Below are 21,598 nucleotides of genomic sequence, written 5' to 3' on the forward strand. Positions count from 1 at the left end.
GGCTGTCACCACCTGCAGGCTACCTCTACAAACCTTGGGATGCACAACAATCGAATGGTAAAGTCTAGCCAAGGCACCACGCCTACATTATCATTTACTAGCTCTAGTCTCGGCCAAGAACATCCGTCTCTATCATGAAATACTGGAGCATGTAAAAGTTAACTAGAACTAAGTCTTTAACCAGACAAAGCATATAGTAATAAAGTAAACTAAACATGAAATCTATGTCTGACACCGCAGGGCATAAATCATGCAAATATAAATAACTATAAGATAAGTCCAGTATACATGTTTTGGTATTTTTAATATTCACAGAAAAGATCTGCAAGCGCACGGAAAATATCGTTGTAGCACTTCACCCGGAGAGTATTCAAGGTATCGCAATTTCACAGGGAACGGAGGTGTAACGATCTTCTAGCTAGTGTACCCAAGGAGAACAAGAAGTAGGAGAGCTTTGGGCAGTGTGGTTTATCTAAGGATAAGGGTCAAGGTAAGGTAAACTTAGGCTCATCACTCGTTCACTTCGAGCACTGGTCTGACCCAGGTACTGTTAGGGACCTCCGGCTTGTAGCTCTACGCCATACTCGGATAGGAGGGAGTGCACTAACCACGAAGCAGCTTCATAGCAGACCGACGGGGCTGTCACCACCCGCGGTCTACCCCGCAATACTATAAAGCACGAGGCAAACAAAGGCATCCTAGGGCCTAAACACCATGTCTAAGCCTTCGACTACTACTCTAGCGTTGCGCAGGGTTACCCGTTACAAGAGTGTCCGTTACAAGAATGGATGATGAACTCGTAAACAAATGAATAACTTAAGAATACTAAACCAAAAACTTACCAGAAGATGAACTCCGGATACTTACTCAAACGACTCATATCTGTCGAGGTACAAGATGAAGAGAGGCCGACACGTCCAGCTCTTCTCCGATCCTCCGCCTCACACACTCCTACTCTAATGATACAGGTGGAGTCCTACTACTTCTCCTCCTTGAATGTGTATGAGAATGAAATGGTGAATTCTTGAGAGGGTGAATGGAGGCCATTTTTATAGCTTGAAAGGTCGGTTCCCACCATCTTTAAATACGGAAACTTGCTCAACCTCCTTTGGGAGGATAAGAACGAATCACCAGCCAAAGTGCACCTGGAGTAGTGCCAATCCAGGTTCGGCTGGCCCCACTTCGCCGCCTCTGGCCACCGCCTTTCGCTGGGTGACTGGCAGGTGGGTCCTTGTGTGTGTACGTCGGTGCCGGGGCTTTATTTGTCGGTTTTCTCTCTTTTATGGGCCCTTTTTGTAAGTGTGACGCATGATTGGATATTCTGTGCATTTGTGTTGCATCTTTTGCTCATCGACGAAGGTAGACCTATGTACCTCCCTGTCGAGTAGGGTCCCCGTACTCGGGTGACTACCCTGCTCGGTGACTCGGCTACAACTACCCGGCATGCAGGGACTCGGCTGCGTGAAGGGAGGATCTTCTACAGATCAGGGTGAAGATTCTAGCTAGACGCCTGGATATCTAGGGATCTTAACCGACCTTCTTTCTTGTAAACAACCCGAGCATATCTTACTGTACTTGTACCCCACAACTCCTAGTCTATACAAAGGAGGTGCGGGTAGACTCATAGGCAGTGTTACTCCACGTCATTCTACAAACCCTAATACTACAACGAACACAGGACGTAGGGTATTATGCTCATTGCGGCCTGAACCTATCTAAATTCCTACGTCTTCGTGTTACCATCGAGATCTTGGTCCTGAGATCCCCGTCCTGAAATTCTACCACCGGGTACCCCCTGGTGGACTAGCCGGAATATCAATCCGACAGTTGGCGCACCAGGTAGGGGACTCAGGGCTCATACGTCGGGTTCAATTGCAACCAACACCGGCGTCGTCTTCTCCACCAACGTCACCGTCCAGATGGAGGTGGCTGCCGGCTTCTCCTTCACCTTCGGAAGCTTCCCGAAGGTCACGGTTCCCAGGAACCCCACTTTCAGCTCCTCGACCCTCGAGAGCAGCACCGCCACTGGGGCCAGATCCGATCTGACTGCCCCAAACTTTATCATGCCTCGAGTTCCCAAACTCAATGTCACCAATGTGACAACCAGCCTTCCCAGGGTGACCCGTCGCCCTGCCGTATCTGCTAACGATCTACTCATACAGATAGATCGCGCCAGCAGATCCATCACTGTGTGCATCCAACTCGGCGAGTACGCACTACACCACTGCAACGACCCTGATCGAGTCCTCTATAGACTTTGCAATGCCACCGCCACGTACTCAGACCAGATCTGATTACCCCGGCCAGATCCATCTCTTACAACCTAGGATCCGCCTGCCTCCAGTCAGATCTGATCTGACCCGACTCTAGGAGCGTCAGTCGGATTCCAGGAAGCATCGTTCACCCTCCCATCGAACCGCTCATCTGTATTGGAGCAGCGCCAGGTCTTCGTCGTCTCTGACGACTCCGACACCCGACCCGGCGAAGACGACCAGGCTCGGAGGTTGGAAGCAATCTTCTCTACCAACGCTTTTGCTCCGGTGACGTCGAGCGAAAGGAAGGAACCACATGATGCTGCATCAATGTGGTTCTGATCTGGCATGTTTAGGCCATGGAAAAAACTCTGAATAATCAGCCATTCTTCCATGCCGTGGTGGGGGCATGCTGCAATGTATTCCTGGAATCTCTCCCAAGCTTCCAGAATGGCTTCATCCGGTAACTGCTGAAATCTAGAGATTTTGCTCCGGAGGGCATTGGTTTTGCCCACCGGGAAGTATTTTGTCAGGAATGTATTGGAGCAAGCATCCCAAGTGGTGAAGTCTGCTTTGTTGGTGTAGAACCATGTCTTCTCCTGGCCTAGCAAGGAGAATGGGAATAGCCGAAGACAGACGTTATCCATCGTGGTACCTCTGGGTTAATAGTAGTACTCACTTCCAGAAAATTCTAGAGGTGAGTGTTGGCATCCTCGGATGGCTTTCCACAGAACGGAGTCGCTTACTAGTCCCGATTTGGGCTCAAAGCCATCATTGCCTTGGTCGGTGTTCAGTCCAGTAGGGATGTGGCTGCTGGATAGGGCCGAGTACTCCCTATGAGTCTTGGCCATAGGTGGTGCTGAAACTGATGAACGAGGGTTCCAAGTGGGTTTCTTCTGTGGTGGGACGACGCGGCGTCTCACAATTCGCCCAATTCTTTGAGGATTCAGATCAAAGTTGGATGGTAGATCAAAACCGGTCATGCATTGCTCTGCATAGAATACGAGAGAGAGAGAGAGAGAGAGAGAGAGAGAGAGAGAGAGAGTAATGGTAAGCCCACTAAAACTAGCGGTGATAAAGCAGTAAAGTTTATCATTCAATTATATGATAACTTTAGCCAATTGCTTCCCCGGCAACGGCACCAGAAATGCTTGTTGGTGTCTTTTATTCTCAATCTGAATAGGTATTCTGCAAGCACACAGAATCACCGGTGTAGCACTTCACCACGGAGTATTCTGGGGTATCGTGAAATCCTCAGGGAAGCACTATGGTAAAGTGTATCGTAAATTGTAGTGATGACCTTTACTAGATCTATCAACTGACTAATTTAGCAGTTGTAAGCCAGATAACGGGTAAGGATAAATGGCAAGTCTATGACCATCTTGACACACAGGAGATTTTATACCTTAGAGAGGTAGCAGCTGGTGTTGACAGCCAAATTTGGCACCTGCTGAGGTCGACCGGTCTGGTCTGTACAGTCCGAGTAGAATTAGTGTTTTTAAGAAGAGTCATCATGTAATCATACTCGTTAAGGGGTACATCTTCCCTGGCCTATAAATATAAAGGCTAAGGCCGATTGAGATTATTCCCAATCGAATCAATACAAAAAATTGCATTACTTTTATCTCTCAAACCCTAGCCTTTTCCAACCCTAGATTGCTTTCTTCCTTCGTCCCGGCGGCGTTTGAAGACGTTATGAGTGGCCTGCCGACCTCAGAGCAACCCTACGATCACGAGCTCCGACGGGGTCCCTCCCGAGCTCGCTGTTCTAGGTCTTCGCGAGTTTCCTGCCTGCACCGGTCAGACCGGTCGGCAAAACCGGTCAGACCGGTCCACTCAGGGTTTTCGCTGTGTTGATCGTTTTGACGATCGTCACGCGTTCTAGCGCATTCAAGTGTGTTGGCGCGATTCTGTGTCAACACACTTTTTGGCGACTCCGCTGGGGAATCAGATTAATCTGGTTTTAAAACCGATCTAATCTAGATTCTCCGAGAAGATGGGTACTCATGGTGAAATCCACAACGACAATGTCATCAAGGCAACCATGGAGGAGCTCACTGAAGAGGAGCGCAAGGCCTACCTCATCGCTGAAGAGCACCTGAAGGAGAAGTTTCTTCAGGGATTCAAGAAGGAGCGAGGAGGCCTATTCAAGAGGGTCGGGGAGTTCGTGATGCCATCGTTCAAGGTAAACCAAGACAAGGTTGAGGTACTTCCTAATGATCCCTCTGAATTAGTTAAACAATTCTCTCTCATGGTAGATTCAAAAATATCTGCTGCGCAAGTAGCTGCGGGAGAGACTCTTGCTGGGCTTAATGATGAAATTGCATCGCTTAAAAAGGGTAAAACTGTCGAGAGTTGCGCTCAATTCACAGAAGCAGATTCGGCTGGCATGTCTTTTACCCAAGATCAATTCTATGGGATGCCGCTGAACTCGTTCCCAGGGCAAACTCCATCGCCATCTACTGTTCATGCGCCACCGGTCCCACCGGTCTCCTCGACCGGTCAGACCGGTGCTGGCGGTCAGACCGGTTACGCGACTGGTCAGACCGGTCTGACGGGACAGCAGCCAGTGCCCTCTGTGCCGCACACATCCAACCCTAGTTCGGCCGTCCCTAGCCGAACTAATGAGATGGTGATGTATACAGGGCCCCATGTTACGTCACAGCAGGGATCTGGACCTCATCGAGGACCGATTCCTAACACTAACGTGGCTTACTCTAGTCCTACCATTCAACGTGTTTCATCCTCTTCGTATACTTCGGCCAATGGTGCTTGTCAGGCTGATTTTAATAGATTTAAAGAAGATTTGGCCGGTGTACTTAAATCTAAACTCGGGTTTGATATGGGTGGGTCGCGTTTATATCAAAAACCATATCCTCCTGAGTTTGATTTTATTTCATATCCTGCTGGTTGGTGCGTTTCCGAGTTTGTCAAATTCAATGGTGAAGATTCTCGCACGACTTGGGAGCATGTTAGCCAATATGTCTTGCAATTGGGAGAAGCGGGTCTTAATGATGCTTTGCGGGTTCGCTTGTTTTCTTTGTCTTTGACTGGAACCGCTTTCTCTTGGTTTTCCTCGCTTGTGCCGGGATCTATTTTAAATTGGAATCAATTAGAGCGCAAATTTCATGATCACTTCTATAGTGGGGAAGCCGAAATTCGATTGTTAGATTTGACGTCGATTAAACAAAACCGACATGAATCGGTTTTGGATTACTTCCAAAGATTTAAAGCTTTAAAAAATCAGTGTTTTAATTCATCTCTTTCGGAGAAGGATTTGGCGGATTTAGCGTTTAATGGCTTGCGTTCTTATTTGAAGGAGAAACTTGAAGGTTTTTATTACATTACGATTAATCATTTGCAGATGCGAGCTATTGGCACCGAATTTAAGTACAAAAATTTTAAAGATACTTTCAAGCCTCATCGGTCTAACACACATGTTCTTGATCATAATCCGGATAGTTCGGACGATGATAGTAAGGAAGTATATGCCGCTGAATTTGTTTGGCCATCAAAGGCCAAACCCGGTTCGGTTCCGTCTCTCAAGTCGATTCAAAAGAATCGGCAAGAGGAGCTGAAATTTACTTTTGATGTTTCTAAGTGTTATCGGATTTTTGATGAATTGCTTAAGAATGGTAACATCCGATTGTCACATGCTATTCCATCTCCCGACGAACTTAAACGACATGCATATTGTAAGTGGCATAACTCTACATCTCATGCTACTACTGATTGTAATGTTTTTCGTCGACAGGTACAATCAGCCATTAATGAAGGACGATTGGTACTTTCTAAGATGCAAATTGACAATGCTCCTTTCCCTGTCCATACGCTGGAATTGAACAATCCAAAGGTGCTCATTCGGCCGGAGCAAGCCGAAGGAGCTAAGGGGAAGCATGTTGTCATCGGTGATCCAAGACCGATGAATACAAGTGACAAGATCCTTGCCCAGGAAGTTATCAAAGAGAAGACTGATGATGGCAAGGATACTTTGAAGATCATTGTCAGAAATCCCAGACTCAGGGGGCAAGGAAGCTCTCCAGCAAAAAATCGGTCTGCTGATCAGGCGCAACCGGTCAGACCGGTCCGACCGGTCAGACCGGTTCTTCCAGCCGGTCTGACCGCCCTAGTGATCGTCCCCGGACTTTCAAGCCAAAACATCTGGAAGTGGGTACTTGGAAGACCAATGAGGTGAAGGTGCAGGGAAGAGCTACTAATCAGAAGCCCACCTTCAACCAGTTGTTGAACAAGTACACAAAGGCCGTTCAAAACGATCGGCCGCTAAAAAAGAGACCGCGATCACCACCGCGCCAAGATAGTCCAGCGTCCCCGAGGAGGGAGTTCAGCAGGCGCAGAGGTGATGTTGTCACATTGTATCCTCCTCAGAAGATGTATGCTACCATGCCATGGATACCACCGGCGTCAAATGCAACGAATCCGATGTGGGAGCATGAAGGGATATGGATGCATTGTTTTCCGATGCCTTATCCTCCACATTATCAGGGGGAAAGCTCCAGACTACCAGTACATGACCGATTGGGACCACGCCAATCTGGTCCAGTGCAATAGGCTGCACCGGTCAGACCGGTCACCTCCGACCGGTCAGACCGGTATCATCAGAGGTCGGGTCAAGCTCCTGTTCCGAGGTTCGAGTATCGCGTCAAGGAGAAGAAAGGGGAGCAGAAGCCTGTGGCCAACCTAGAGAAGCTTAAAGCTCATGTTGTGGTTCAAATCGGTGAAATCAAGGTGCCCATAAAGGATACGGGCAAGAAACCGATGGATATAGATACATCGGTTGATGTTCCTTCGCAAAAGCCGGTCGTGGCCAATGATCATGAGGCCGGTAGCAGCAAGAGCACGGCAGACAAGTACCATCAGCCTAGGTGGTGCCCTTCGGGTTTAACTCATACACAAAAGAGGAAATTGCAGCGCCTTCGCAACAAAGAAAAGAAGGAGCAGGATAAATAGAAGAAGAGGGATGAGGACTTCAACAGATACAGGCCCATCTTCCCTCAGAGCAAGGTTTGGAAGGCCAAGACAGCTGATCAGCCAACCAGACCGGTCGGACCGCTGCAGCTGACTAGTCAGACAGACCGGTCAGACCGCTCTGACCAACCGGTCAGACCAGTAGAGCCTTCTGCAGAGCCAGCAGCCGAATCGGTGCCGCCCGTTTCGGTTTCTTCTGTTGACGAAGCCCCAGCAGTTCCTCCGACAGCCGAAGATGAGGAATTGGTGGTTTATGAAGCATCTCCGGAGCACACCAATTTGGAGATTAACGTGGTGCACTTGTCTTCGGATTACTTTGTGGTTCCGGAGGAAGACATGGCTCATCTTCAATTTGGTCCCCGTGAAGCTGTGTTCCAGAAGCCAAGCGAGAAAGACAATCACCTCAAGGCTCTTTACATGAGGGGACACATCAACAGAAAGCCGGTAACTCGCATGCTAGTGGATGGTGGGGCCATTGTAAATCTTATGCCCTACTCATTGTACAAGAAGCTCGGTGGCCAAGACGAAGACTTGATCAAGACGAACATGACAGTCAGCGGCGTTGGAGGGAGCGAGCCTCTTAGCGCCAAAGGAGTTCCTTCCATGGAGCTCACCATTGGGAGTAAGACGCTTGCTACAGCTTTCTTCGTCTCAGAAGTGCAAGGTAACTATAATTTGATTCTTGGGAGGGATTGGATTCATGCAAATTAGTGCGTTCCTTCTACCTTGCATCAGTTTCTAGTTCAGTGGATCGGCGATGAGGTTGAGATTGTCCATGGGGACACTTCATCCTTTGTTGCTTTAGCCGATTCGGATTCTATTAGTGCACACGACAATGTCAAGTGTTTATCGGGCGTGGATCTGTCCGATTATGATTTGATCAGTTGCACTAAGGATGGTTTTGTCTCTGCTGTACTAAAGCCGATGCATAATCGGCTAAATCATTTAATGTAAATTAGATGAGTACAACAGAAGCTCCAGAAGCGACCGGTCAGACCGCCCGTGCCGACCGGTCAGACCGGTCCTGTCTCGTTCGGCGCATAGGGCCGACCGGTCAGATCGGACACCCCGACCGGTTAGACCGGTCCAATGCAGAATGGCTGCAGCAGAGGCTAGATCAATATCGAGCGTGTACGAACGATATGTGTGAAGCCATTGAAGATTCTGATGATCTAGATAAGTTGGGCCAAGGGTTTACATCGGCCGATCCTTTAGAAAAGGTAGATATTGGTGATGGAACTATTCCTAGGCCGACTTTTGTAAACAAAAATTTATCGGCTGAATATAAAGCCGATTTGGTTAATTTATTGAAAGAATATGTTGATTGTTTTGCTTGGGAGTATTATGAAATGCCTGGTTTGAGTCGTGATCTTGTTGAGCATCGTTTACCAATTAAAGCCGGTTTAAGACCTTATAAACAACCGGTTAGGCATTTCAATCCCATTATTTATGACCGAATTAAAACTAAAATTAATCGTTTACTTGATGCTGATTGGATCTCTAATATTGTACCCGTTGGGAAGAGAGATTCAGGGAAAATTAGAGTGTGCATTGATTTTAGAGATCTTAATAAAGCTACTCCCAAGGATGAATATCCTATGCCTATAGCTGATATGTTGATCAATGAGGCTTCCGGACATCATGTTATTAGTTTTCTTGATGGTAACGCCGGTTACAATCAGATATTTATGGCCGAAGAAGATATATCTAAAACGGCCTTTAGATGTCCGGGATTTGTCGGCTTGTTTGAGTGGGTGGTTATGACTTTTGGTTTGAAAAATGCGGGTGCTACTTATCAAAGAGCTATGAATTTAATCTTCCATGATTTGATTGGTGTCATCTTGGAAGTGTATATTGATGATATTGTCATTAAATCGGCCGGTTTAGATCATCATTTAGCCGATTTAAGAATTGCTCTTTAAAGGATGCGCCGGTATGGTTTAAAGATGAATCCACTCAAATGTGCTTTTGGTGTATCGGCTGGAAAGTTTCTTGGCTTCATTATTCATGAGAAGGGAATAGAGATTGATCCTAAGAGAGTTGAAGCCATGAGAAGGTTGAAGCCCCTACATGCAAGAAGGATTTACAGAAGTTCTAGGGCAAGGTAAATTTCTTGAGAAGGTTTATATCTAACTTGTCCGGGAAGATCGATGCATTTACTCCTATTCTTCGGTTAGAAGATGAAACCGAATTTACTTGGGGGGCAAAACAGCAAGAAGCATTTGAGAAGATCAAGATTTATTTGTCTTCACCACCTGTACTCAAAGCACCTAGGAGAGGAGTACCTTTCAGACTTTATGTGGCTGCTGAAGACAAGGTTATTGGGGCTGTTTTGACTCAAGAGACCGAAGGGAAGAAATATATTATTACATATTTGAGCCAACGACTTATTGATGTGGAGACGAGGTATACATTTATTGAGAAGTTATGTTTGTCACTTTATTATGCTTGTACCAAATTGAGACATTATCTATTATCTAGTACTTGCATAGTAGTATGTCAAACTGATGTGATCAAACATATGTTACAAAAACCGATTTTGAGTGGTAGAATCGGTTAGTGGGCTTATGCTTTGGTTGAGTATGATTTGGCTTGTGAACCTTTAAAATCTATGAGAGGCCAAATTGTAGTGGATTTTATTGTTGAGCATCGGATTAATGACAAGCATGATTTAGAAGTCGGCTATATTACTTGCACACAATGGAAGTTGTACTTTGATGGATCGGTTTGTGATGATGGTCAAGGGATTGGTGCTGTTCTTATTTCTCTGAATGGTGCTGTTTTTGAATTTTCAAACCAATTGGAAGAAGAGTGCACAAATAATCAAGTTGAATATGAAGCTCTTCTATTTGGCTTGGAATTCTTGCAATCCATGGGCGTGAAGCATGTTGAAGCCTTTGGAGATTCTCTTCTGGTGGTGCAGCAAGTATCTAAGGTATGCCAGTGTTATAATGGTTCCCTAAATGCATATCTTGATAAATGCCTCGATATTATTTCTTCTTTCGATGAATTTATTATCAAACATATTCCGAGGGAAGAGAATGGAAAGGCAAATACTCTGGCTCAACAAGCATCTGGCTATAATGTTACGAAAAAATATTTCAACATTCGCAAGCCGATGCAAACGAAAGCCAAGTGTCTGGTTCTGGACGCACCGGTCCGACCGGTCAGCGAAACCGGTCTGACCGCCCAGACCGGAGACCGGTCTGACCGGTGATGTAGCTGCTGGTTCTGATTCGGTCGAAAAAGATGATTCAATTGTCTTTGACGAAGCCCAGGATTGGAGGGTTCCTCTTATGTTGTATTTGAGAGATCCTGGTCGTGGCGCAGAGAGAAATATTCGGCGTTTGGCTTTCAAGTATGTTTTAATTGACGATGAACTTTATCGTCAAACTGTTGAAGATTTGCTCCTTAAATGTTTAGACTCGGATCAGGCTCGGGTTGCTATGGGTGAGGTTCATGAAGGTATTTGTGGTACTCATCAATCGGCTCCCAAGATGAAGTGGTTACTCAGAAGAGCTGGTTTTTATTGGCCCACCATGCTATCCGATTGTTTTAGATACTATAAAGGGTGTGAAGAATGTCAGTGATTTGGTGATTTGCAATTGGTGCCTGCTGCGTTGATGTATCCTATTATTAAACCATGGCCATTCCGAGGTTGGGGGTTGGATTTTATTGGACAAATTAATCCTCCATCTTCAAAGGGGCATCGCTTCGTGTTAGTTGCTACATATTATTTTACTAAGTGGACCGAAGTAGTTCCTTTGAAAAATATGACACATAGGGAGGTAATTGAGTTTATTACTGAGCATATTATTCATAGGTTCGGCATTCCACAAACTTTGAAAATGGATCAAGGTCCTTCATTTATATCAAAAGAGGTGCGTGCCTTTGCCGAATCTTATAAGATTAAGTTGCTCAATTCATCTCCATACTATGCTTAGGCCAATGGGCAGGCCGAGTCTAGTAATAAGATTTTGATCAAACATGTCAAGAAGAAGATAGAAGAAAATCCTAAGAGGTGGCATGAAGTGTTATCCGAAGCATTGTGGGCTCATCGTATATCTAGACATGGTTCTACTAAGGTTACTCCTTTTGAGCTTGTGTATGGTCAAGAGGCCGTTTTACCCGTTGAGGTAAATTTGGGTGCATATAGGTTGGCAAAGCAAAATGATCTCTCCGCTGTTGATTACCATGATTTGATGATGGATAATATTGATGAGGTGACCGACAAGCATTTGAAGGCTTTGAAGGAGATTGATAAAGATAAGCTTCGGGTGGCCAGAGCTTACAACAAAAAGGTAAAACTTAAATCTTTTCAGGTTGGGGATCTGGTTTGGAAGACAATTTTGTCTCTTGGGATGAAAAGCAACAAGTTTGGCAAATGGTCGCCAAGTTGGGAGAGTCCATACAAGATTATCAAAGTTATCTCCGGAAATTCGTATATGGTGGAGACGGTGCAAGGTGAACGTCTACCCAGGGCTATCAATGGGAGATATTTGAAGAAATTCTATCCTAGCGTTTGGCAAAGTGCGTGAAGACAAAGACGGCCGGTATTGGATATCGCCCTTAGTTTTATTTTTAGAATTGTATGCTCTGTGTAAAACATGAACATCAGGATAGTTCTTGCTTTTTGGCTTGTGAAACTCACCAAAAAGCAGGGGGGCATATGTTGATAGCCAAATTTGGCACCTGCTGAGGTCGACCGGTCTGACCGGTCGGGCCGACCGGTCAGACCGGTCTGGTCTGTACAGTCCGAGTAGAATTAGGGTTTTTGTGAAGAGTCCTCATGTAATCCTACTCGTGAAGGGGTACGTCTTCCCCGGCCTATAAATATAAAGGCTAAGGCCGATTTAGGTTATTCCCAATCGAATCAATACAAAAAATCGCATTACTTTTATCTCTCAAACCCTAGCCTTTTCCAACCCTAGATTGCTTTCTTCCTTCGTCCCAGCGGCGTTTGAAGATGTTCTGAGTGGCCTGCCGAGCTCAGAGCAACCCTACGATCACGAGCTCTGATGGGGTCCCTCCCGAGCTTGTTGTTCTAGGTCTTCGCGAGTTTCCTGCCTGCACCGGTCAGACCGGTCGGCGAAACTGGTTAGACCGGTCCGCTCAGGGTTTTTGCTGTGTTGATCGTTTTGACGATCGTCGCGCGTTCTAGCACATTCAAGTGTGTTGGCGCGATTCTGTGTCAATAGCTGGGAGAACAACGAGTGAGAAAGGACTCCTGAAACACTTCTAAACTACTGAGCTAGCCTCACTAGAACTAATCTAAGCTTCCGTCATGATGCCGGCACTTGGAGCTTGCTTCGGTGGCCTAAGAGAAGGACTCAGAAAGGGATGAGAAGGGAGTCCGACGTCCTTCGGCAACTACTTCTATGAAAGCACCCGAACGTGGTGGACTACGAGGGACAGACAAGGCTGTCACCACTTACCACCTACCACTGCAGTGCCGTGGGGTGGAACACACTTCCTAACTAGCACTGAGTCAGACACCACGTCTGCTCTTAGTACTAGGATTTCTCTTGAGGCCTTCAAGAGAAATCCCCCTCAACCTAGTGAACTAACTTGAGTTACACTAGTTCAGGCGAGAAAACCCGTAAGACAAGCTCCGACAAGCAAGAAAGATAACTTAAACTGAACTAGAGGTAAACTACTTCCGCAGACAAGTACTAGTACTTGAGAAGATAAAGAACTTGCAGAAAGTAAAGCTGACTCAAGTAAATAAAGAAGATTACTTTTACTAAAATAGTCAAAGGAAAAGATACAAGAGCTTATACCGAGCTCCGATGACGACTCTGGATCCCCGAGACAAGCTCGACTCGACTCTAACTCCCAACTACTAACCTACTCTAGACTTGAGAAGAGATAATTTCCATTTTGAGTGTATGTTTACAAGTGATGGAGAGGGTCCTATTTATAGCACTCCAAGGTCAATTGATGGCCGGTAATTCAGGTAGCGCCGGTGGTACGCAACTGTGGTGGTTGTGCTTAACTTCTACGCGAAGTCGGGAGCTGAGAGGCTACAGACTGGGGCCGGGCGGCCTGGCCTAGGCCAGCCTGGCCTAGCCTGTGCCATCGGTCCACCGACAATCTGTGGACGGCTCTTGATCACTCTAGGAGGTCAGTACTTCAGGTGGTTTCCTCGGATGATAGATTCCAAGGCCGGGCTGCCCGGGGGAGGCCGGGCGGCCTGGCTCCGAGGCCCGGTGGCCCTCCGTTTCACCGACATTACAGATCAATGCTCCGCAATGCCTCTGAGATGGGTGGTTTCCCCACTTGATGATCTGGGCACTGGTTTGTGGGTCCTTTGCTTGATCCTCATGCCTTCGGGGTCCACCGACTGAATCTAAGATGTTCGCTCGCTCATGAGCATTGTGAGCATGTCACATTACTCCTATAAAAGGATCGCTCCCATGTATATGGAGGTGTCAGGCCGGCCGTCACGGATAAGGCTGGGTGGCGTGGATCTTCTCTAATTTCGACTATCTTTGGACTGTGAATTCCTGCAGGCACAACTCATCCAAAACTTGTGGAACTTATTAGAATTAAACAAAATATGCATGGAACATGGTGCAAGAACTCAATTTACTCCCGAGAAGTTGACGGTCAGAACGTGAAATAATGGCCTTCAACACCCCCAAGCTTAAACTTTTGCTCGTCCTCGAGCAAAGCTTACACTGAGGCTCGGTGGATCAGGAGTTGCATCAATGTTTGTCCTCTGTAGGTACCCTATGCTCAGCATATTACTCTATCCGTATGTACGTCGAGTAAGTTGGCTCATACCTATTTGCTCTGGTTGATGGGGCTTATTTCACATTTCATCCCTTGGCTTGAGCGGTTGGAGAACTGAACAACCTTCACCAGAACATTTTCCTGTTTCCCTATTCAGGTTCATTCTCAGAATATTTTGCAAGTATGCACAATTATGGTTAGGGTTCCCTAAAGGTGCTCTCAATCGCTCAAGGTGTGATCCTCACCATGGTCGAAATTTGACCAACTTCTTCCTATTCTACGACTGATATGTGGAGTTTTGGGTAGGAAGAGTGTGGCATACCTTGATTACCTGTATTGCCAAGCCGAAGAGTGGTTCGCGAGAGGTAGGTACTTGATAAAATTCCGATCTTATAGAATCACAAATATCTAGGTGAGGGGGAATAATGGACTCACACTTTAGAAATGTTTTTGGGTCATTTTATTTGAACCCCTCTTTTAAACTCTTTTTCTAAGGATCATGGGTACTTCTTTTCACCATCCTTTTTTTAAAAGAAGATTACTCCATGTCCTTCCTGATACGAATATTTTCAGAGGGAAATTATGAACAACTTTTGACCCTTTTTGGAATCAATAGGCACACAGTGGAGATTTTGGGCTAGAGTTGTGGTGGAATTGTCTGGTGAATGTGGATGGCAATACCGGAGTAGGTGATTTGCCATACCAAACATTTTGAGGCTAGCAAAGAAATGGGTACGCGAACGAGAAAGACCGGCAGATGACAAGTACCTTTCCTCAAGCGAACTCACTATTCGACAATGCTCAAAGTAAATCAAGATAGCCTATGGTAGCTCATGTAAAATACAACATTATGGCTCTAGATGGGACATGTAAACCAGCAGGGAAATCTTTCACAATGTTTTAATTTATTCTGAGAATTTCCCTTACTAAGGTATATAGTTTTAATTCCAATGTAGGCCATCTCGAATCCCACAACAACTTAGACTTAGACATCATGTTAATGCTCCCATGCAATCATATTTTGAATGTGTCTATTATGTGCCAACTAGTTCTAGTACTAGATGAGTAAAATACTATAAATGGGGCACATGCAAAGCTCAAATAGAGCAACTATTCATTATTTCCAAGATAAGAGCTTGCACGGATTTCCACACATATAAATCTAATTTATTTTAAGCATGGCAACTCTCTTTTTTTAACTACTATTACTACAACTCATGGCAAAGCTGAACGAGCGGGTATGACGACTTACCTGGTCACTAACAATCTCTCCCCCAAGCTTCAATGAAGCTCAGGACTGCTGGTCTGGATCTGGTGGGGGGTAGTAGGTACCATGGTGCTAGTCATAGTGCATGGAGAATAGCATCCCCCAGTTCTCCTGTGTGAGGCTGGTGTTGTGATCGAGGTTGTGTCCTATCTCCTCCTGACGTAACTCCAGGGCACCCACTCGGGCAGTGAGATTCGACAGCCCCGGTGTGAGTGGGTTGTTGAACTCGAAATGTGCTGACACTTACAGGCCGACCTGTGGACCTTGAGAGGTCCCCATGCCTGAGGGGTAATAAAACCCCTGATCGTGACCGTACCCCATGCTACCCTCACCTTGGTACGAGGTCTGGCCGTCCTGGGTGTAATACCCATAGGCCTCCTTGAAACTCATGTGTGCTGTGTCTGGGTGAGGCTGAGCTGAGGCATCTAGTGAGGGTGCATCGTGTGATGGTCCGTCTTCTTGGGAAGCACGGGCCTGCCGTGAAGCTCCTGGCTGGCGGGAAGTTCCTACTTGGCAGGATGTGCCTGCCTGACGGGAAACTCCTGCCTTCCGTAATGTGCCACCCTCGGCCAACTGTGCATCATGCCGAGTTCTACCACATGTCATGGGGCCAGCTGTGCTGTGGCGTGCTGATTCCTTCTTTTCCATCTGGAGGGTCAAACGTTTCACGGAGTAGAGTGAGAGTTTCAGGCATGGAAGCTCGAACTCCTTTTCATACCCCGGATATCACATAAACACCGAGTTCCCGGGACCTTCATGAATCATGTGCGCGTGATATGTGACTTGAGCATTCTCCAAAACACCGACATACCGCACAATGCGGGTGACCAGTGAGGTTATGTCGATGGGAGATTTGCTTGTGATCATTTTCTGCCAATGTGCTACCATGCCCATGATGGGTGAGTAGCGAATCTTCTTTGCCATAGTGAACAGACACATGAGCTCCGAGGAGCTGCACAGCCTCAGGTCTGCTCGGGAAAAGACTACCATAGCAAGGTACTTGGCTAGGACTCTCAGAGTTGGGTTATGAATAGAAACAATACTATTTTTACTACTTACTGATTCATCTGAGATTTCACTCCACCAAGCACTACGGTCATAGTCATGTTCTTCTGTTAGCGCAGTACCCTCTTAGGTGCATTTCTTACAAAAGCCCAGTGCATTGCTAAAGTCTCTAAGCTTCATTTCAATGAACTCGTTGAAAAAGTGAAAATAGATTATAGTTTCTTTTCCAACGGTCTCAACATGCAGCGTTGTTAAGAATTCCATGGTAAGGAGGTGCGAACCTGCTTCGGTGATGTCGGCGAAGCACGACAATCCTGCAGCCGTGAATGCGCGGTTCATGTCCTGGCAGAGTCCCATCATCATGAGGAATTCTGTTTCGAATCGCTTGGCGTGGCCGTACGACTACCTCTTCAGCAGCTCGAGGGCAACCCGCTCGTAATCGGTCCAGACTACGATTGTAGGTGTCTCTTATGGACAATCTGCTTAAGTATTCTGCACGCGCACAAAATTCACCTGTGTAGCACTTCACCTCAGAGTATTCCGGGGTATCGTGAAATCCTCAGGGAAGCACTATGGTAAAATGTATCGTAAATTATAGTGGCAACCTTTACTGAGTTTATCGATCGACTAATTCAGTAGGGGTAAGCCAGATAACGGGTAAGATAAATGGCCAGTCTATTACCGCTTGACACACATGAGATTCTATACCTTAGAGAGGTAGCAGCTGGGAGGACAACGAGCGAGAAAGGACTCCTGAAACACTTCTAAACTACTGAGCTCGCCTCACTAGGACTAATCTAAGCTTCTATCTTGATGTCGGAACCAGGAGCTTATTTTGGCGGCCTAAGAGAAGGGCTCAGACAGGGATGAGAAGGGAGCCCAATGTTCCTTCGGCAACTATTGCTATGAAAACACCCGAATGTGGTGGACTACGAGGCACGGACAAGGCTGTCACCACTTGCCGCCTACCACTATGGTGCCGTGGGGTGGAACACACTTCCTAGCTAGCACTGAGTCCGACACCACATTTGCTCTCGATACTAGGATTTCTCTTGAGGCCTTCAAGAGAAATCCCCCTCAACCTAGTGAACTAACTTGAGTTACACTAGTACGGGCGAGAAAACCCGTAAGACTAACTCCGCAAGGCAAGAAAGAGAACTTAAACTGAACTAGAGGTAAAACTTACTCCTGCAGACAAGTACTAGTACTTGAAAAGATAAATACTTGCGGAAAGTAAAGCTGACTCAAGTAAGTAAAGAAGATTACTTATATTAAAATAGTCAAAAGAAAAGATACAAGAGCTTATACCGAGCTCCGATGACGACTCCGGATCCCCGAGACAAGCTCGACTCAACTCTAACTCCCAACTACTAACCTACTCTAGACTTGAGAAGAGTGAATTGCTCCTTTTTAGTGTGTGTTTACAAGTGAGGATGGGGGGGGGCTATTTATAGCTACTCAAATTCGGTAGTCAGGTATCCGCTGCAAGATTACGCTACCCCTGACTTGGCTTGAACTTCACGCGAAAGGGGAGCTCCAGTGGCTGACTTGTGGGGCCGGGCAACCTGGCCTAGGCCGGCCGGTCTGGCCCTGCTGCCACCTGTCCACCGACTTCGCGGACGGCTCCTGATCCCTCCAGGAGGTCGGTAAGTCGGGTAGTTTCCTCGGATGCTCGAATCTTAGGCCGTGCGGCCCGGAGTGGGCCTGGCGGCCTGCCTTTAGAGCCTCTCGGCCATCCGTTTCGCCGAGATTGCACATCAACGCTCCACATTGCCTCTGGACTGGGTGGTTTCCCCATTTGACGTTCTTGGCACTGGCATGTGGGTTTTTGGTTTGAACCTTGTGCCTTCTGGGTCCACCAACAGGATATGAGATGTTCGCCTTGTTCTATAATCTTATGAATGTGTCACATTGCTCCAGTAAGAATATTGGACCCATGTATGTGGAGGTGTTAGGCCGGTCGGCACGGAATGTGCCGGGCGGCCGGGATTTTCTCTGATTTCGACCATCTTTGGACAGTGGATTCTTGCAAGCACAACTCATCCAAAACTTGTGGAACTTATTAGGATTAAATAAAATATGCATGGAACATGGTTGCAAAACACGATTTATTCACGAGAAGTTGACGGTCAAAACGTGAAATAATGGCCGTCAACACCCCCCCAAGCTTAAACTTTTTCTCATCCTCGAGCAAAGCTTAATACTGAGGCTCGGTGGATCAGGAGTTGCGTCGATGTTTGCCCTCTGCAGGTACCCTGCGCACAGCATATTACTCTATCTGTATGTACGTCGGGTAAGTTGGCTCATACCTATTTGTTCTAAATGATGGGGCTTATTTCACATTTCATCCCTTGTGTTGAGCGGTTGGAGGACTGAACAACCTTCACCGAAATATTCTCTTGTTTATCCTGTTCAGGTTCATTCTCGGAATATTTCTCAAGTATGCATATGATTAAGGTTCCCTGAAGGTGCTCTTAATCGCTCAAGGTGTATTATCCTCACCAAGGTCGAAATTTGACCAACTTCTTCCTATTCTAAGGCTGATATCTAGAGTTTTGGGCAGGAAGAGTGTGACATACCTTGATTACCTGTGTTGCCGAGCCGAAGAGTGGTTCGCAAGAGGAAGGTACTTGATCAAATTCTGATCTTATGGAATCACAAATGTCCAGGGGAGAGGGAGAAATTGACTCACACTTTTCGAAATATTTTTGGGTCATTTTATTGAACACCTCTTTTGAACTTTTTTTTTGCTGAGGATCATGGGCACTTCTTTTCATCATTTTTTTTAAAGAAGAAGGTTACTCCATGTCCTTCCTAAATTGAATTTTTTTAGAGGGAAATTTTGAAAGATTTTGACCCTTTTTGGAGTGGATAGGCACATAGTGGAGATTTTGGGCTGGAGCTGTGTGGAATTGTCTGGCCAAAGTGGATGACAACACCCGGAGTAGGTGATTGTCATGCTAGACATTTTGAGGCTAGCAAAGAAATGGGTACGCGAAGGAGAAAGACCAGCAGATGACAAGTACTTTTCCTCAAGCGAACTCACCATTCGACAAAGCTCAAGGTAAATCAAGATAGCCTATGGTAGCACATGATATATCATTATGCCTCTAGATGGGATATGTAAACTATCAGGGAAACCTTTTACCAAGTTTTAATGTTATTCCGAGAATTTCCCTTACTGAGGTATACAATTTTAATTCCAATGTAGGCCATCTTGAATCCCACAACAACTTAGACTCAGAAATCATGTTAATGCTCCCACACAAACATATTTATAATGTGTCTGTTATGTGCCAACTAGCTCTAGTACTAGATGAGTAAAAAGCTATAAATGGGGCACATGCAAAGCTGAAATAGAGCAACTATTTATCATTTCCGTGATAAGAGTTTGCACGGATTTCCACACATTTATTCTAAGCAGGGCAATTTTCTTTTTTTACTAGGATTATGACAAGCTGAACGAGCGGGTATGACGACTTACCTGGATACTAACGATCTCTCCCCCAAGCTTCAACGAAGCTCGGGGCTACTGGTCTGATGTGACAGGGTGTAGTACATACCGTTGTGCTAATCGTAGGACATGGAGGATAACATCCCCCAACTCTCCTGTGTGAGACTGGTGTTGTGATTGAGGCTGTGTCCCAACTCCTCCTGATGTAACTCCATGGCACTAACTCAGGCAGTGAGATCCGACAGCCCCCGTGTGAGCGTGTTGTCGTATTCAAAGCGAGCTGACGTAGACGGGCCGACCTGTGGGCCATGAGAGGTCCCCATACCCGAGGGGTAGTAAAACCCCTGGTCATGCCCATACCCCATGCTACCCTCAGGCTGGTACGAGGTCTGGCCACCCTGGGTGTAATACCCGTAGGCCTCCTTGAAGCTCATGTGAGTCGTGTTTGGGTGAGGCTGTGCTGAGGCATCTGGCGAGGGTGTAGTGTGTGATGGTCCGGCTTCCTGAGAAGCACAGGCCTGCTGTGAAGCTCCTAGCTGGCGAGCAGTTCCTGCCTGGCAGGACGTGCCTGCCTGGCGAAAAACTCCTGCCTGCCGTGATGTGCCACCATTGGCCAACTGTGCGTCACGCCGAGTTCTACCACATGTCATAGGACCAGCTGTGCTGTGGCATGCTGGCTCCTTCTTTTCCATTTGGAGGGTGTTGATGGTCGTTAAGTGCGAAATATGACCGTCAACTATACTCATTAAAGAAGGAAAACTATACCTCTTACTCGCATATTTGTATCACTAACCTAGCTCCATAGTTGTTTTTGAGAAATTATGATTTCAGGAACACAAATCCGGAATAAGATGAAAACACGATGAATACGCAGACGGAAGTCACAGATGATCGTGTCCTGCGTAACATGAGCAAAGAAGGCCCACAAACCAGACCAAATCGACCAACCAAGCCCCGACACCGACCATCTGACATCAGGACCCACCAAGCAATGAACCAGCAAATGTCGATGGGAATTGGCGCCAATGGGGGGGGGGGGTCAGCCGACCCCACTTGGTAGCCTCCGAGGCTGAGATTTGGCGGGAAGCTTGATCCTCTCCTCCTGAAGGAGGTTGACGATGTTTCCATACAAGGAGATGGCGGGAACCGACCTCAAGCACTATATAAAGGGCCTCCCACCACTCTCTCTCACACACCACTTGAAGGCCTCTCTCTCTACACTCTCTTGTGACTTGTACTCCTTAGGGTAGTGGAGCTAGGCTAGTACATCATCTCCTTAGCGAATCCAGTCGTCCTCGGGGTCGGTGAGCAATCCTCGTCCTCTGGTATGGCTTTGTATTCCGACTTTCTTTTTGCTATTCATATTGAGTTCGTTCTTGGTTATCTTGCTATGTTCGTAGCTTGCTTAGCCTTGATCTGTGCTTTACCAAGTTATTCTAGTTGCATGCTTAGACCAGATGATCTAGGTAAGGATATCAGTTTGTTGTGCTTTCAGGCTTGCCTTAGCATCTTAACTGTCCATCCGAAGGGTGGGGGGACCCGGGGGTGCTAGGGTAGTGACCTCATATGCGGACATGGTGCCCGGGTATGCGGGATCCTTCGGATATGATGGTGCTCCATGGTGTGACTGGGGTAGACCGCAGGTGGTGACAGCCCTGTCGGTCCGCTGGGAAGCTGCTTCTCGGTTAGCGTACTCCCCGACGTTCGGGTACGGTGTAGGAGTTCATGCAAAGATGTAACGGGACTGGATGTTCTCCAGTGCGAGTCATTCTCCCCGATGTCCCTAATTTCCTGGCACCTGCAGCTCTAAGAAATGTGGCTAACGTAACTTATCTGCTAACATGAATAGTATACTAGGAATCTTTGCCTATGCTCCCACTAACCTTAGGATTGCTTGTT

The 21,598-nt window shown here is 46.6% G+C and overlaps 1 non-coding gene across 1 annotated transcript; it reads left to right on the forward strand.

Annotated features, from left to right (window-relative positions):
* Window positions 1–2,645: 2,645 nt before the first annotated feature.
* On the forward strand, window positions 2,646–2,752 carry LOC120684105. Its single transcript, XR_005679088.1, has one exon. It is a non-coding gene; the product is annotated as a small nucleolar RNA R71 (small nucleolar RNA).
* Window positions 2,753–21,598: the final 18,846 nt, after the last annotated feature.

Source organism: Panicum virgatum, chromosome 7N (assembly GCF_016808335.1).
Source record: "Panicum virgatum strain AP13 chromosome 7N, P.virgatum_v5, whole genome shotgun sequence".
NCBI classification, from domain to species: domain Eukaryota; kingdom Viridiplantae; phylum Streptophyta; class Magnoliopsida; order Poales; family Poaceae; genus Panicum; species Panicum virgatum.